The 16,056-nt window shown below is 41.4% G+C and overlaps 1 protein-coding gene across 3 annotated transcripts in view; it reads left to right on the forward strand.

Moving 5' to 3' along the window:
• Nucleotides 1-16,056, forward strand: part of BRIP1 (BRCA1 interacting helicase 1) — a 2,367,390-nt gene that overhangs the window by 1,401,067 nt on the left and 950,267 nt on the right. The window lies entirely within an intron of this gene.

The raw sequence follows: 16,056 nt of genomic DNA on the forward strand, positions 1-16,056 counted from the left end.
CAGCTACCTGCTCTTTTACTAGGTTTTGATACTTTAAGTAGGTGTTTGTTGTTAGAGCGTAGATTTTTGGATGGGACGTAAGGTTCAATGATATTTTTCAGGGAAAGGCAACACTCGGGTTTATAAACGAGTTTATGGTCAAAGGTGCGTTGTGTGTTATGTAGGTTATGTCCAAATTCTAGACAGTTTCGTTGTTTAATGGCCCAGCAATGGTGGGTGTGATTGCGTTGGGCTGGTGTGAATTTTGCAGTCTTATAATAACAGGGCTGTAGTTTGTGTTGCAAAGACTTGTGGAGATTGGTGAAGGTAGGAGACCCATATAGTAAGGCTGGAAGGAGAAGACTTTTTGAAAGTTTTATTCGGATGGATTTGTCTAATGTAAAGTTTGCCTAATTTGAAGTGAATCTTTTTTTATTGCGTTATTAATATGCAAGCCAAAGCTAAGTTTGCTGTCAATAGTAATTCCAAGCAGTTTGGCCTGATTTACTAACTGTATTGGGGTTTTGTTTATGGAGAATATAGTAAAGTCTGTGGGAACATGTTTAGATGCAAAGATCAGTAGTTTAGATATATTAGGTAAATAATTTATATAATTTATAAATTACTTTCATATAATTTCTTTCTCAGTAGCAACAGTCACTTGTACAATGAAACTACAAGGATCCCTCAGAGTGAGCAGTGACAGTTTTGACACCTGAGGGAAAAGTGTGGGGGGAAGAAATGGTCAGTTCATCTTGGACTACAAAAAGATAGTTTGAACAAAGGCCTGTTGTTTAGCTAGTTTTTGGTTGCAGCTGTATAAGTCCTCAGGATACTGCAAAACGAGCCTTGAGACACACACAAATGAGGGCCATTCAAGAAAACAGTGAAGCAGTCTTGTTACAGAACGTATGTGAGATGGCAGTGACTGACATTAATCCTATCATATGTCAATGGCATGGGAATACACCACTACTTCCTTATGTGTAGCATGACTCCTATAAAGTCGACTCAAAATGGATTATGAGAAATAAAAAAGCTTGAAGAAAAACAAGTTCATGTCAAGCCCTATTGGCAGACATTTTGCAGTAAACATATTAAACTTCTATAAGAAGCAGTCAAGAGTGATTTTGAGGCATTAAAATAGTTCAGAAAACAGAGTGAAAAAATAGTTCTAAGGTGGAGTTTTCCTTTAAAGGAACTAAAAACATTTTCACTGTTGTATATTACTATCCACATCCGTAAACAAGAGCTTCCAGTTTCTCAGTTTTTATATTGTATATTATCTTTAGCTTAGTCTCTTCCCACATATCCTTAGCCGTCACAGTAGAAGCCATTGTAATCCATACTCCTAAATACTCCCATCTTATCATGTCCCCATAAATATCTGTATTGCTGAACCAATTTGCGTGTAGGTACATAATTTACAGCTATAGCCTTAGTTTTATCTTCATTAATTTTATATTCCAAAAAGACTTGAAACTGTTTCAGAATATTCCGTAATTCTGAGATGCCCTTTTCTGGATTTGTCAGATACAGAATAATATCATTTGCAAATAAAGCCAACCATTCTTGATTACCATACCAATTATATCCTTGCACTTCTTTTCTCTTTAGCAGTCTGCATTTGCATCTCTTCTTGTTCTGTGAGATTCACCTTATTTTATAATACTTGAACCTTTTTCAGCCCCTGTTATGTAATTCATATTACTTCTTAACCATACTTGTCTTTTTTATTTCTACCCTGTTTTTAAACTCCATTTTCATTTTATTCCACTCTTTAGCTGTAACTATTGAAGATATTTATATCTTCCATAATTCCGTCCATTTCCACTACCCATTCCTTAAATTCCTGTCTTTTACTTCATTACTCTGCATTTTTGTTTGTTTTTATTGGTACGTGATCTGAAATAGTTAATGGATGTATGTAAAGCCTTCAGTTAAATGCAAATATTTCTGTGAAATATAATTTCTATCTAGTCTAGCCCAGTTATTCTCCCTTGAGGAAATTCTGTCAGAGTCCCTACTACTGAATTCACATTTTCCATAGCAAATATTTTCATAACTTTCTTCAGAAATATGCCCTCTTGTTACATTTTTCTAGGTCCCCCTGATGTCAGATTATCATGTTAAGAAGGTAAAATAGTAAATGGAAAAATGTAGGAATGCAATTATATTGACAGAGTAAAAGACTTGTATTGTAGGTTAGCTATGTTGAAGCATTTTATAGGCAAATTTACTGCTATCTGTATAGATTTACTTCTTGCTTGGTTTTGTTAACTGGGAAGAACTGACAGACAGAGCTCATTTTCTGAGAAGGCCTAAGGGAGAGGCTCCAACACAGAGGGTACTATAGGTTCATAGGTATGTACTAGGCTATCGGCCCTAGGGCCTATATAAGCCTAGCCAAATGAGGTTCCCTGGCTTTTGCCACCCAAGAAAATTATTTCCTGTGCCCCTGTGTAGCAGTGCTACAACAGTGATCCCTGGAGTGAATTTCCTGTTTCCCATCCAATTGTCAAGATTTCTCGTAAAGAGGGCTAATGAGGAGCTCTGCTTGACATGAGTGGGTAGCCTGTTCCAGAGTGTGGGAAGTCTCTCGGACAGGAATCTATCCCTCCAGCATGTTCTGTTTATTGTGGTGACAAGGTTTAGGTCCCTGGAGCGTGTGGCTCGGCGAGACTGGGATTTCTTTAAGTGCAGCATGTCCATCAGATCTGGGTTAGACATGGTTTTGTATGTTAGGCAGAGTTTGGCTCTGAGTAGGCGATATGCAACAGAGTAGAGCTGGCGTTTTTTGAGACGGTCTGCGTATGACATCTGTTTGAGGCCGGTAATCCACTTAGTGAGGTATTTCTGTGGCCTTTCTAGTTGTTGCAGATGTCTTGCGAGGTATATGCCAAACGGAGCATTGTACTCTTTCATGGGTCTGATGAGGGATGAGTAGATAGGAACGATGACCTTTCTTTTTCTAGAGGAGAACCCCTTTATGATGAGTTGTGCCACATAGAAGGATTTCCTGACTACTGTGGCAACGTGATTATCAAAGGAGAGACTGTTGTCCACCTGTGTCCCAAGGTCTCTTATCATACTTTCGGTGTTTAGTAGGCTACCGCTTATATGGTAGTTCATGGGTATGGTGTTTTTCCCAAAGGGGATGACAGTCCACTTCTTGGCATTGAGCTTTAAGCCGTGACTTTTACACCAAGCATCAGTCTCAATGAGGCCTCTTTGTAGAATGTCCACATCCTTAGGCAAATCTATTATGGCTCCTAGTTTGCAGTCTGTGAATTTCGTTAGCCAGAGACCAGCTGTATTAGCCTGGACTTCAGAGAAGTAGATACCGAACCCTGTGGTACTCCGGTTATCACTGGTCTGAAGTTGGATTTGGATTCGGATTCTGCTACTTTCACTGTGTGGGCTCTGTCGGTGAGCCAGTTGGCCACCCATCTTGTGACATATGGATTTATGCCTAGTCCAGTGAGTTTATCTATAATCCCAGAGTGGGGGGTGGTGTTGAAAGTCTTGACGAGGTCAAGATAGACTGCGTGCGCCACCTTACCCTTGTCTACAGCTCTGGTGACTACTTTGAAGAAGTCAGTCAGGTTTAGGAGGCATGATCTACCTTTTACAAACCCAAACTGAGTGAGGTCCAGAGTTTGGAGGTTACCTATGTCTTTGTTTATAAGCTCCTGGATGATGCATTCCATGGCCTTGCAGACCAGGCTCGTCAGGCTAATGGGGCGGTAGTTCCCGGGGTCAATGGCACTCCCTTTGTGGAGTGGGATAACTGTCACTGTGGGCCATTCCATAGGCACAAAGCCTGAAGTAAGGCTATGGTTGAACATGGACTTAGATGGGGTGCCAGTTTGTTCTGTAGTTTATGCAGAACGCAGCCTAGGATGTTGTCCGGTCCCATGGATGCTGTGTTCTTAACTTTGGAGAGTGCGGTCTTTAACTGTACGTCCATGATTACAGGGGCTTTGCAATCTTCCTTTATGGAGATGGACCCTATGGGGTGTGAGGGGGGGTAAAGTTTGCACTGAACCTGTCTGCCAGGATGTTGGCAATATCAGTTGGTTCGGTAAATGTAGTGCCATTGTGCTGTAGTTCCGAGCAGATCTGAGTGTTGCCATTGAGATTCTTTACATAGCTGTAGGCAACTTTCTGGTCGTCTTTAGAATCCATGACAATTTTATTTTCGTAATTAGCTTTGGAGGATTTTATGGGGGATCTCAGCTTTTTGCTGAGGCTGACCAGGGAGTTCCTGCAATCATGGGATTTTACTCTTTTTTTGCAACAGTTTCTTCCTTCTGTTGTAGAGTTTGTTTATGGCAGGGGACCACCAGATTGGCTTCCTTTTTTGGAGGATAGCGTCTTGGTTCTGTTGGGGCTGGCATGGTCCATCTACTCGTGTATTTGCTTATACAGTGCTTTTGCATATGACTCAGCAGTTGTGTCTCTATTTTCCCTCTGTGTGGGTGACATGAAGTTGACCACTTTTGATTTAAGAAGCATGAAGTTGGCTTTGAAGAAATTTTTTACGGTGGGTTCCTTAATGGGAGGTGCGGGCAGGATATGGATGTCTAGGGTGATTAGCTTGTGCTTTGTCCTGATCAGCCAGGAGTTGACCTCTGGCGTGGAGCATCTGTTACCCATATTGGTAATGACCAGGTCCAAGATGTTGTTGCCCCTGGTAGGGGTATGGACAAGCTGATCCAGGGCGTAGGAATTGATGAATTCCAAAAAACGTTGGGCAGATGAGTTATTACATGAGTAGTTTTCCCAGTTGATGGGGTAGTTGAAATCTCCCAATATTAGGGTATTGGACTGTACATTAATATTATCCAGTATATCGAGAAATATGGAGTGGGCATCCTGGAGCATGGTGGGGGATCTGTAACAGGCTACAACCTGAATTGCAGTCTTTCCCAGTGTTAATTGTACCTGGATAATTTCAGATGCATTATGTTGAGCAGCTAGCCTGGAGGTGTGGAAATCCTTTATGAATATGGACACGCCTCCTCCTTTAGTGTTTCGGTCCAGGTTATGTGGCCGAAAGGTGTGGTAAGAATTGTAGCCTGGTAATGCAGGGGTGATCTCTGGAGCCTTAAACCAGGTCTCTGTCACTGCACAGATGTTGATGTTCTCCATCTTAAGGAGTGCCTTGAGTAGTGAGTGCATTTTGAGGTTTAGACTTTTAGCATTGAGTAGCATTACCCTTAGATTTCGCTTGTTTGTATCTACTATGGTGGTGCATTTGACCCTTGCCTAAAAAAGGCACTATAGGGGTGGGCAGGAGCCTTAGCCAGTATCCGGAATCCCAGAGGTGACAGGTGCAGGCCATTTCTGGCAAAGTATCGTGGCCTGCCAATCATGTCATCCCAGGAAGACAGATACTGGATCCCCTTGGAATGACACCGAAGTCAATCATTTTGTCCTTGTACTGTTGTATCATTTTGGGTGATGGCAGGATGCTACTCAGGGCTAGTGTCATACCTGCCTCGGCCACATAGTCAGAGAGCTTCTTCATGTAGTCCAGGGAGGTACGTCTCAGGTCATTCACTCCAACATGGACAATGACAGAGTCATATTTGTACTTTTTGTGGAGTGACCTGAGTCTGTGCGGTATATGGCTGATCCTGGCACCCCGACAGGCAGCTGACAGTAACATTCTCCTTGTTTAGCCTGGTGAGAGGGACGTCAGTGTGCCTGACTATAGAATCGCCAATGACTAGTGTGCTGGGTACGTTGTTTTGCCTTATGGGCTGAGGTTGAGAGGCACACTGATTTTGTGGGCTGTGTGTCGTTCGGGTAGTGTTGGGATGGTGGTGGTTGCTTGCGTTTCAGCTATGGAGGTCTCTGTTTGGGCAGATTTTTATTGAGAGCCTCCAGAAATGTAGGTGTGTGTTCTGTGTTACTGTGTGTGGATTTGGGTGGTGCAGGTTTTGATGGGCTATGTGCAGAGTACGGTGTGGTGTTTACCTTCTCCTCTTGACTGTCTAGTCCAGTCTTGGCTGGAGAGAGCTTGGCTTCCAGTTTGGCTATATAAGTGCATCTCTCACAGGTTGTAGTGTTGGGTGGTAGGAGGAGAGGGCTGGCTGTGTACATGAGGCAATTGCTACATTGCCCCAAGATGCCCAGATTCATTAGGTGGTCAGGAGAAAACACAGAGAGCTGACCCTTAGACATGCCTGGTTAGTGCTTATTAATTTAAGTACTAAGAACTGATTTCCTCTTGATAAGTGAGGAGAGTTGAGTGCTGCAGTAATTTGTATATTATTTAGTGCTTGCAGCAAGATTTGGACAGTGCTGAGCACAAAGAAACAGTTTTGAGTGCTAAAACTAGAAAACTGGCTAGTTCTAACGGAAAATCTGAAGAGCAGACTTTCTGGCACTGGGAATAGTTTATCAGTAGTTAAATGCCGCTGCGCAGTGTGCAAAACCATGCAAACACGGGTTTTTAAACAGAAAGATGAAAGGGATAGAAATAGCCCAAAATGGCCAATAAAACTACAGATTCTGAGCTGAAACCACTCCTCCAGTGACAGATAGGCTGTTTAAAACTCACCACTCTCTCTGATGAACAGAGAAGCTTCCCTTTATCTTACAAAGATCTGGGCAACACAGAAACTTACATACAGCCCAGAATTCAGCAAAATTTAAAACTAGACTCTACTGGTTCTAGAAAGGTGGGAAATTAATAGAGAGATAGGATTTTTTTTTCTAAAGTTAAAGCAGATGCAGGAGTTACAAACGCTTTTGAAGCAGAAAAATGGCTATCGCACTTGAGTGTGTAGTCCTTAACAGTTGAAAAATACTTAAAAATGATCAATTAAAGTGCAAACAGTATAAGAATTCAGAAAACAGTTCAAATAAGTAGCAGAGTTAATAAAAATGGTTGGAATAATGCGGCTATCAAAAATAAGCAATAAAAAGCAAAACAGAGGTACTTAATCCATTCGCAGTCTCTCTTTTCTCTCTCTGCTACTGTAAGACTCTGTAGGACACCCAGGCAGGCTCTTGCCGAGGTAATACAAACACAAAAACCGTGCCAATGCAGATTTTTAAACAGAAAGATGAAAGGGATAGAAATAGCCCAAAATGGCCAATAAAACTACAGATTCTGAGCTGAAACCACTCCTCCAGTGACAAAACTCACCACTCTCGCTGATGAACAGAGAAGCTTATCTTAGAAAGGTCTGGGCAACACAGAAACTTAGAAACAGCCCAGAATTCAGCAAAATCTGAAAACCGGACTCTACTGGTGCTAGAAATATGATGTCATAGTACAGGTAACAACAGTACATAAGGATTCAAGAGGATTGTACAGAAAATGGAATAAAAAGTGTAAATCACATATTGGTATGCAGTGACTGTGAACAGTAATACTGAATACTTATTTATTTATTTTTTATTTTACATTTGTTGACCGGGATAGTACGACTGGATGCATGTCCATTTTCAGCAGAGGCCTGGAGAGAAAAGCTCCAAGGGTAAGCAGAGACAGCATTACATAATACCAGCATTACATATTACAAAACAGACTATTTACAGAGATTACATACATAAGCAAGTTAAACAAGTTCCACAGGTTAGAGTTAATCCTGAGCGTACGTCAGGATTAAATTAAATTAAATTACACAGTAAGCTGGTTAACAGATTTTTACACATTCTAGAGAGAGTTAGCCAGGCTTGATACTTTGACATAGCCAGTTAAGTGACAAATGTTGTTTGAGTCTAGTTTTAAATTGACCTAATGTGGAAAGTAATGTAATATCAGCTGGAAGAGAGTTTCAGGATCTGCTTAGAGTTTGCAAAGAGAGAGTCACCGGCTGTGTTATTAATTTTGCTAGTCTGAATTAGTAGTTTGTTAGAGGATCGAAGCGGTCTAGGATTGTTATAGGGGGTGATAATATTTTTAAGTGCAGGAGTATTGTCCAGATTATAGAGGAATTTATAGGCCATAATCAGTTGGTTATACTGGATTGGGCTGGGTAGTTAAGCCACCCAAGCTGATTTAGATTGATGCAATGATGTGTCCTAAAAGGCAGCCCAGTGGCAAACCTGGCAATGTGGTTGTAGCAAACAGAGTTTGTTAAGGACAGTCTTGTTTAAATTCTAGATTAGAGGGGATGCATACAGAAGGGTTGAAAGAAGGTGAGAGCGAGCTATGATAATTTTAGCTGGAGGGGTTAGGAAGGCTTTTATTCTGTAAAGTAACTGTAGTTTTTTATTGATGATTTTGATAGTTTGGTTAACATGTAGGTCGAATTTTAGATTATTATCTATGATGACACCTAATAGTTTTGTAGAGGGGTCAGGGGAGATTATTGTGCCATCATTTGCATTTATGGTAAAGGTGAAAGCGGTAGACCTACGTGTTGGTGAAAATAACAGCATTTTAGTTTTTTTGGGATTTAGGATCAGACGACGTTCAGAAAGCCAGTTTTCTATTGTATTAAAGGTGGTCTGGGTAGCTGACCATAACTGTATTGGAGATGTGGCTGAGCAAGTCAGAGTAGAGTCATCAGCATATTGGATACAGCTGACTTTTGGGATGATAGTATAAAGGTCGTTAATGAAGATGGAGAACAGCAAGGGCCCTAGTATAGAGACTTGTGGTACTCCAAGGGTGTTAGGTAGAAGGTTAGAGAGATTGTTCTGCCAGAGGACAGCCTGTTGTCGACCATTCAGGTAGGATTGAAACCATTGAAGGGCTCTAGTATCTAGACAGAATGTTTGCAAGGTGTGGATTAAAAGTTGATGATTAACCATATCGAATGCCTTGGAAAGATCCAAGAAGAGGGCTGAGGATATATAATTGTTGTTGGGATTATGGTTTATGGTGATGGTTAAGGCTAGGAGGGCTGAAGTAGTGCTGTGATGAGGATGGAAGCCATGCTGAGTGTCTGCTATAAGGTGATTCTGGATTAGGTGGTGCATGAGTTGTCTATGAATACATTTTTCCATAATCTTTGCAACTGGAGAGAGTATAGCTATTGGCCTATAATTGGAGAATTCAGTAGAGCTGCCTCCTTTGTGAAGTGGGATTGCATAGGATATTTTCCAGATGGTGGGAATTTTAGCTTCTACTATGGTTCGATTGATTAGTATTGAGACGGGGTAAGCAATAGCATCAGCTGATTTTTGTAGCTACTCGGCAGGGAGTTGATCAGCAGAAAGTGTAGTGGGTTTTAATATTTTGATCAAGGTACGGATAAGTAAAGTGGCGACTGGTTGGAAGCTGAATGCGAGTAGGTTTCTATGGGTGCTACTTCCAGGACCGGGGGAGCTAGGAGGTAGTTGGCTAGCTAGGGCTTGAATTGTCTCAGTAAAGAATCGGTTAAAACTGTCAGAAACATCTTCAGGGGTTTTATCAATAGTAGCAGCAGGGATTGGGGTTGAAGTTTGTCCAGGATGTAGTAGCTTATTTAAACCTGCCCAAAACTTCTGAGGGTTATTTTGATTTACTGTCTGTAAATTACAGTAGTATTGTTTTTGTCTTGTAAAATGGATTTTTTAGTTTCGTTCCTGGATTGCCTGTATTTAATGTGATCTTGGGGGTTTTTAGAAGAACACCGTAAAGCCCATGCTTTGTTTCTAAGGGTAATTTTGAGTTTAGACTCTTTAGAAAGCCATGGCGCAGTTTTTTGCCTTTGTTCTCTTTGAACGAACAGGTGCATGGAAATCAAGGATCTCAAGGAATTTGTTGTTAAAGTATGCTACTGCTTCCTCTAAGGAGAGGTATTTTAGAATAGACCAATTACATGAGTTTAGTTCTTGTTGGAATTTGGCAGGGTCAAAGTTTATATTGTTTATAACCTTTCTGAGTAAGGGTTGTTGGGAATTAATGGCTTTGTGCTTAATTACATATGTGAGAAGGTGATTGCTTAGGCCATCAGGGAGGGTACCAGAGGTGTACAGTTGGGTGTGACTATTTATGAGTACCCAGTCAAGTATGCTTTCTTTTTGGTTGGGTTTACCTATCCTGGTAGGGGTGGATATGATTTGTGTAAATGCATTCAGGTTAATATGGGTGGTTGGGGATTCTGAGGAACAGGTTCCCCAGTCTATGTTAAAGTCTCCAAGTAGTAGGGTTTCTTGGGGGTAGTGACATAATAGCCAGTGCAGGATATCTTCAAGTGTAGATATATTGTTACCTGGGGGAATGTACATACAGATGATATTAATGCATTTATTTTTATTAAGTTGCAATTTGGTGCAAGAATCTCCGAGTTATTAATCTGAGGTGGTTGTATTACATCTATGGTGACATTCAACTCAGATTTATAGAGTACAGCTACCCCACCCCCCTTCCTTGAAGCATGATCCAGCCTGTGTATGTTGTACCTAGGTGGTAACACTTCATTGTCTGTAGTGTTAGGTTTTAACCAGGTTTCAGATAAACAGAGAATCTCAGGGAGTGGACATCCAGAAGTGCATGCAATTCATGTACCTTGTTATTAATGCTTCTAATATTGAGATGACAGGCTAGGAGAGAGTTAGTTGGCCTATTAATTGTAGGTTTGTAGCTTAGATTGCAAGTAGAGGGGGTATGTGTATCTGAAGTGGGTGGGCCAGGGTTGGGGTGAATATCACCACCAAGTATTAGGTTAAGTCTATACTTGGTGATGAACTTCAGGAATGTGTTTATTAGTTTGTGGTAGTGTTTGGATCTAGAGCTAATGTGCCTGGGGTTGAGATGTTGATAGACTGAACAAGATGTTGGATAGGACCTGGTTCTGTAAGTATGGTTGAAGGTAGGAGGATTTACAGCTGAGGTAATAGTATGACCTTTCGGGACCTGAAATCCTGTGAGAAACTGGTTTTCATACAAGGGAAGGAGGTATGGTGTGAACAAGAGGGGTAATAAAGAGGAGTATATCATTATCTATGATTCAGCTAGTGAGTTAAGGAACTGTTTTACCTGGTGATGCTACACCAGAAGATAGAGTGGTGAGGTAAAGGTACTGGAAGGGGGATGGGAGAATGCCAGATGAAAGCTAATAGGTGCTATTAAAATGTAGGTAGAAGAACGGGGGCTGGGAGGAATTATCCCAGATGAAAGCAGATAGGATCTAGAAAGTGGGGGAGTGGCTATAGTACTATAAATTTAGAGGTACTGGGGGCAGGAGGGAAGTGAAGAGAGCCCGAGCATAGCAGGGTTATTGCAGTTTACAAGGTTTCCTAAGGTGTCTTAAAGCTATAAGCTAAGTATTACAGTTCTTAATGTAAGAGTCACTTTACTTAAGAGTCAGGGAAAGGAGGCAAACACTCAATTAGAAAAAAAGAGCCCTATGGCTGACCAAAATGGTGACCTGTTTAATTACACAGCACTGTAAATGAAAGCTTAATAAATGCTTTTTGTGTGCAACCTACTCTGCTTAAATGCTGAGAGAAACTGATTTTGTTATGGTGACCAATTGCAGTCCTGTAGACTCCGTTTTGTAGGGAACTGTAGAGTTCAACTAGGAAAAGAGAAAAGCAGAGATTCTAGGGTAAGCATGAAGGCAACAACAGGCACTTATTTTATAATAATACATTCAGAAAGGTTTGATGGTTGGGGGGGGGGGTAAAGTAACACACTGCAGAATGAACCAAGATTTATAGCTAAGAAACCTAAGCAAGAGAGCAATGCAGTAAATAAACACTTGACAGATTTTAAAGATATACCAGAAAAACTAAATCAATTGTTCACAGTTGTACAACTGGAAAATTGCCAGTAAAAGCACTTCATGTATAGCTAGCCCAAGTTATTCAAGTCATAAAAGCACTTCTTCAATGTGTGTGCGCAATTAAAACATTAAAAACATATGCAGCAAGTAGGAGCTCTGATTATACACTTTCTCTAGGTACAGTTTCAGTTTAAACACAAATATTACCACATAAATTCAGAAAAGTCACTAGCTACTCTGCAAAAAAAAATAGAGCAGTCTATGCAGAATCAGAATTTAGCAGCAGGTCTTTCAGTTACACAAAAATCAGTAAAAGATCCATACAATGAAGAAACTTACACTGAGTCACACCAGGTCAGCCAAGGGGGGAAGAGAGAGGGAAATCCTAAGCACCTAGATTTGAAAATGATGCCTGTACTGAATTGTAGCAGTTTAACCTGTTTGAGGAAAGGGGGTGGGGGAAAAGAGAAGGCAGTAGGAGTGGTTACAGGGAATACCCTGATTGACTCAAGATACCACACCAGAGGTAAGTTGAATGTAAGGGCCTAAAATCTGCACTCAGCACTATAATGTTATTTGCACTCACTACTTTAAATTTTAATGTTACTTGCACTCAGCACTGTAATTTCCCTTATGTTTAGCAGGAAAGACAAACCAACAGTATACAATTTTGGGAATTTTTACAAGAGTTACTTGTTCAAATGTCAGGCTATTGCAGTTTACAAGGTTTCCTAAGGTGTCTTAAAGCTATAGGGTAAGTATTATAGTTCTTAATTTAAGAGTCAGTTTACTTAAGTTACAGGGGAAGGAGGCAAACACTCAAGTAGAAAAAAGAGCCCTATGGCTGACCAAAATGGTGACCTGCTTAATTACACAGCACTGTAAGTGAAAGCTTAACAAATGCTTTTTGTGTGCAACCCACTTTGCTTAAATGCTGAGAGAAACTGATTTTGTTATGGTGACCAATTGCAGTCCTGTAGACTCCGTTTTGTAGGGAACTGCAGAGTTCAATCTGCTTAAATGCTGAGAGAAACTCATTTTTTTATGGTGACCAATTGCAGTCCTGTAGACTCCGTTTTGTAGGGAACTGTAGAGTTCAAACTGAGTCACACCAGGTCAGCCAAGGGGGGAAGAGAGAGGGAAATCCTAAGCACCTAGATTTGAAAATTTAAAAATACAGTTAAAAGTTTTCACTTATGAAACTGGGCATGGAAATAAACAATATCAATGAATGGCGAAGAGATATAATATGGTTTATCAATAAGAGAGATGACAGTACCTAATGAAACTTATTAGCTAGCCAGTCATGTGGCACATAAGCAGCCAAACCAGATGTGTATTTAAAGACTACAATGAAACTACCAACATTTAAAGAAAAATCATCATTCCGTTGTGTACCTTTAAAAAACTGTGTTTGTAGAACCGGGACAAAAATAATGGATGGACAGAGTTAAATACCTAGACAATTAATGTTGTCATTTTCATTCATTCCTTAATGAATGGTCTTAGATCTGACTCTGCCTTTTCTTGAGAGTCTTGGTTCCAACTCGCAAGCTCCTCCCATTACCCATAATACCTTGTACTGCTAAATTACTACAGATCTCATTTGCTGCTTTAAAGATTTGGTCAGGATTGTGTTCTCTTGAGCTCTGGTTGTCTTTGATAGGTTTTGTGAGTAAAAAAAAATAGAATTTATCTTTCTGTCTTTGTAGTATATAACTCATTTAGATAACCCTTCCTCTCTTTACTCTTTCTGGTAGTTTTCTAATCCTTTTTTTCTACCGTTTAAAGGTATTTCTGTTTACCATAGTTGGTACTGGCCTTTCTTTATCTGCTTTTCTTAGGTAATCTTTGTTACCATTATTGGTAAACTTTCTATCTGCTTTACTTTACTTTCCAAGGTAATCTTTGTCACCATTGTTGGTAAACTTTCTCTTATCTGCTTGCCTTTTTTTTTGTTTAATAACTTTCGTATGTTTGATATTTCTATCTGGTTTATTGTTGGTATGGTTGAGAAGCCTACTGGCTTTAAAAAGTGCGCTTCCTGTTTGCATAAGATACCCAATTCTGATGCCCACAGGGAGTGTGTTTATTGTTTAGGCCCTTCCTATTTAGAAGTGTCGTGTGAAATTTGTGCCAGATTTAACTCGAGGGCTGTTGGTGACAGGCGTAAGTTGATCCTGAAAGGCCGTGACTGCTGCTACTACTTCCATATCTTCTACTTCAGGGGCTCAAACACCCTGCAAAAAGCAGAAATCTTCTGATCCCAGGGAGCATTGGAAGAGCACTGCTGCTCTGTCTCAAAATCTGTTCCAATCTAGGAGCCACCTACTAAAGTTGAAAAAGTGTTGGCTCCGACAGTCATAGTCTCTAAATCTCCTCTGATCCAGAGTCCCCGTTTTTCTCCAGACCTGGTGTCTCCTAGGCTCAGATTTCCCTTTTTACTGGAGACTCCTAGAAAGTCATCTCGTCCTTCCTCCACCTTTTCCTCAACCATGTCTTCCTAAAGTCTTTCTGAAGCAGATGTGGACAGGATGATAGGGAAATTCCTTAGAGGACAGATCCAGATGGTGGTCCTTCTGGCTATCAGATCCACATGGTGGTCCTTCTGGCTATCAGATCCATGAGCCTTCAACCAACTCGCCCAATTATGACTCCTCCTTTCATCCGGCCTGTAGCTTCAAAGCTATCAGAGATGAGAGTGCCGATAGTTGAAGTGTCGAATCCGAAGTTAATTCCTTCTTCGACTCTGTCTGTTTTCTTGACCTATTCGGTGCTGATCCTCACAGAGCAGGATGAGTCTCGGAGATGAAGCACTGGTGCTGGGTCCAGGGGAATAACTTTGACGCAGAGGTTTTCAGAGCTTTTGCTTCCTGTTGGAACCTCAGTGCTGGACAGCTTGGGTCTGACTCCCTCCTCAAAGAGGAGATCCCAGATGGGTGGAGAATCAGCTGAACTGAGAACTATGCCTCTAGTGAGGTTGATTTCTACTTCTCCTGGTCCAAGGGCTTCTTCGACTCTCATATCCCCTGATCCTATTTTTATTCCTCCATCGGATTTGAGTTCTAAGCCTTGTCATCCTACTCCACATGGGCAGACAGCCCATAAGAGCTTCCTGGCATTTCCTATTCAGAAACTTCCCGTTTCTTCTGATACATTTCCAGAGCATACCACTGAAGAGCTTGTGTAAGAAGAGGCACTTGGATTCCCGTCAGCAACATTTGACTGAAGGACACCGATTTTGAAGAGGGGGAAGTGTCCCCAAGGTCACCACCAGAGGATGTCTCCTTTAAAGCCATTTTAGAGATCCTTCGCCAGAAAGGTGGTTGGTTCTCCCAAAACCCTTCCCAAAAGGAATCACTTCCTAGAACCCTTCGGGTCTGGCCCATCTACATCTTGAGTTACCACCCCCAGTGGATGACCTTATAGACCTTGTCTCCTGCCGGGCTTGGAATGAACCAGGCACTGTAGAGCCTATCCCCCGTCAAACAGACAAGGTCCTTGGAGCCCCTAAAGACAGATGGTTTTGGAGTAATGGAATCCCTGTGGATGCTATGGTTGTTCTGGCAGCCACCAAAAAGGAACTAGCCAAACAGAGTTCCACTGTCTATTCTCCTAATAGGGAGTCTAGGACATTGTACAGATACGGAAAGCACATTTACGCTTCAGCAACCTTTGCCTTACAGTTGCTTAATTACCTGGCTCACTTTATTAGGTTACAGAGGGACTTGATAAAGGATCTCTTGAAGTCTACCCCAGCGTCCATGTCATGTTGGCAGAGGAAGAGAAAACTTACTCCTTCCAACTGGCCACCCTACCATCTATATTGAATGCGTCCATGAGGTTGATTTCTCATGCAGCTGAAAGTTCCTCACAGGCTGATGGTTTAGCCATAGCCATTAGGAGACATGCCTGGATGGGATTTTGTGGAGGCCTTTAAATCCTCATTCATCAATGCTCCCTTTGATGGATCTTCCCTGTTTGGGCCCACAGTTAGACACACTTTCCTGTAGTGAGCAAGATGAAAAGACCTTGCCTGCTGTTGGAATCCATTTCTCTACCCCACAGAGATCCTTTTCTAGGAATCAACGTGGTGGTAAGAAAATGTGGTTCCGCAAATCTCAAGGACCTTTTCAAGACTCATGTGGGGATTTTTCTGCCAGAGGCAGACGGGGAAATAATGGAAGACACCGTCCTCACGGCAGAGGGGATCTGCAGAACCAAAGGTCCCATGATTCTTTCTCAGACAGGACCTTTCAGCGCTCCTGAAAGGTGGCCAGATTGGTCTTCTCTGGAGGCAGTCAGAGGTGCTTATCCTTACATCTAAACACTTGGAAACCATCACAAAAGATTCTTGGGTACAGAGGATCATATCCAGAGGGTATTTCATTCACTTTTT

Source organism: Protopterus annectens, chromosome 13.part0, assembly GCF_019279795.1.
Source record: "Protopterus annectens isolate FY-2018-M chromosome 13.part0, PAN1.0, whole genome shotgun sequence".
In the NCBI taxonomy this organism is placed as follows: Eukaryota; Metazoa; Chordata; order Ceratodontiformes; family Protopteridae; genus Protopterus; species Protopterus annectens.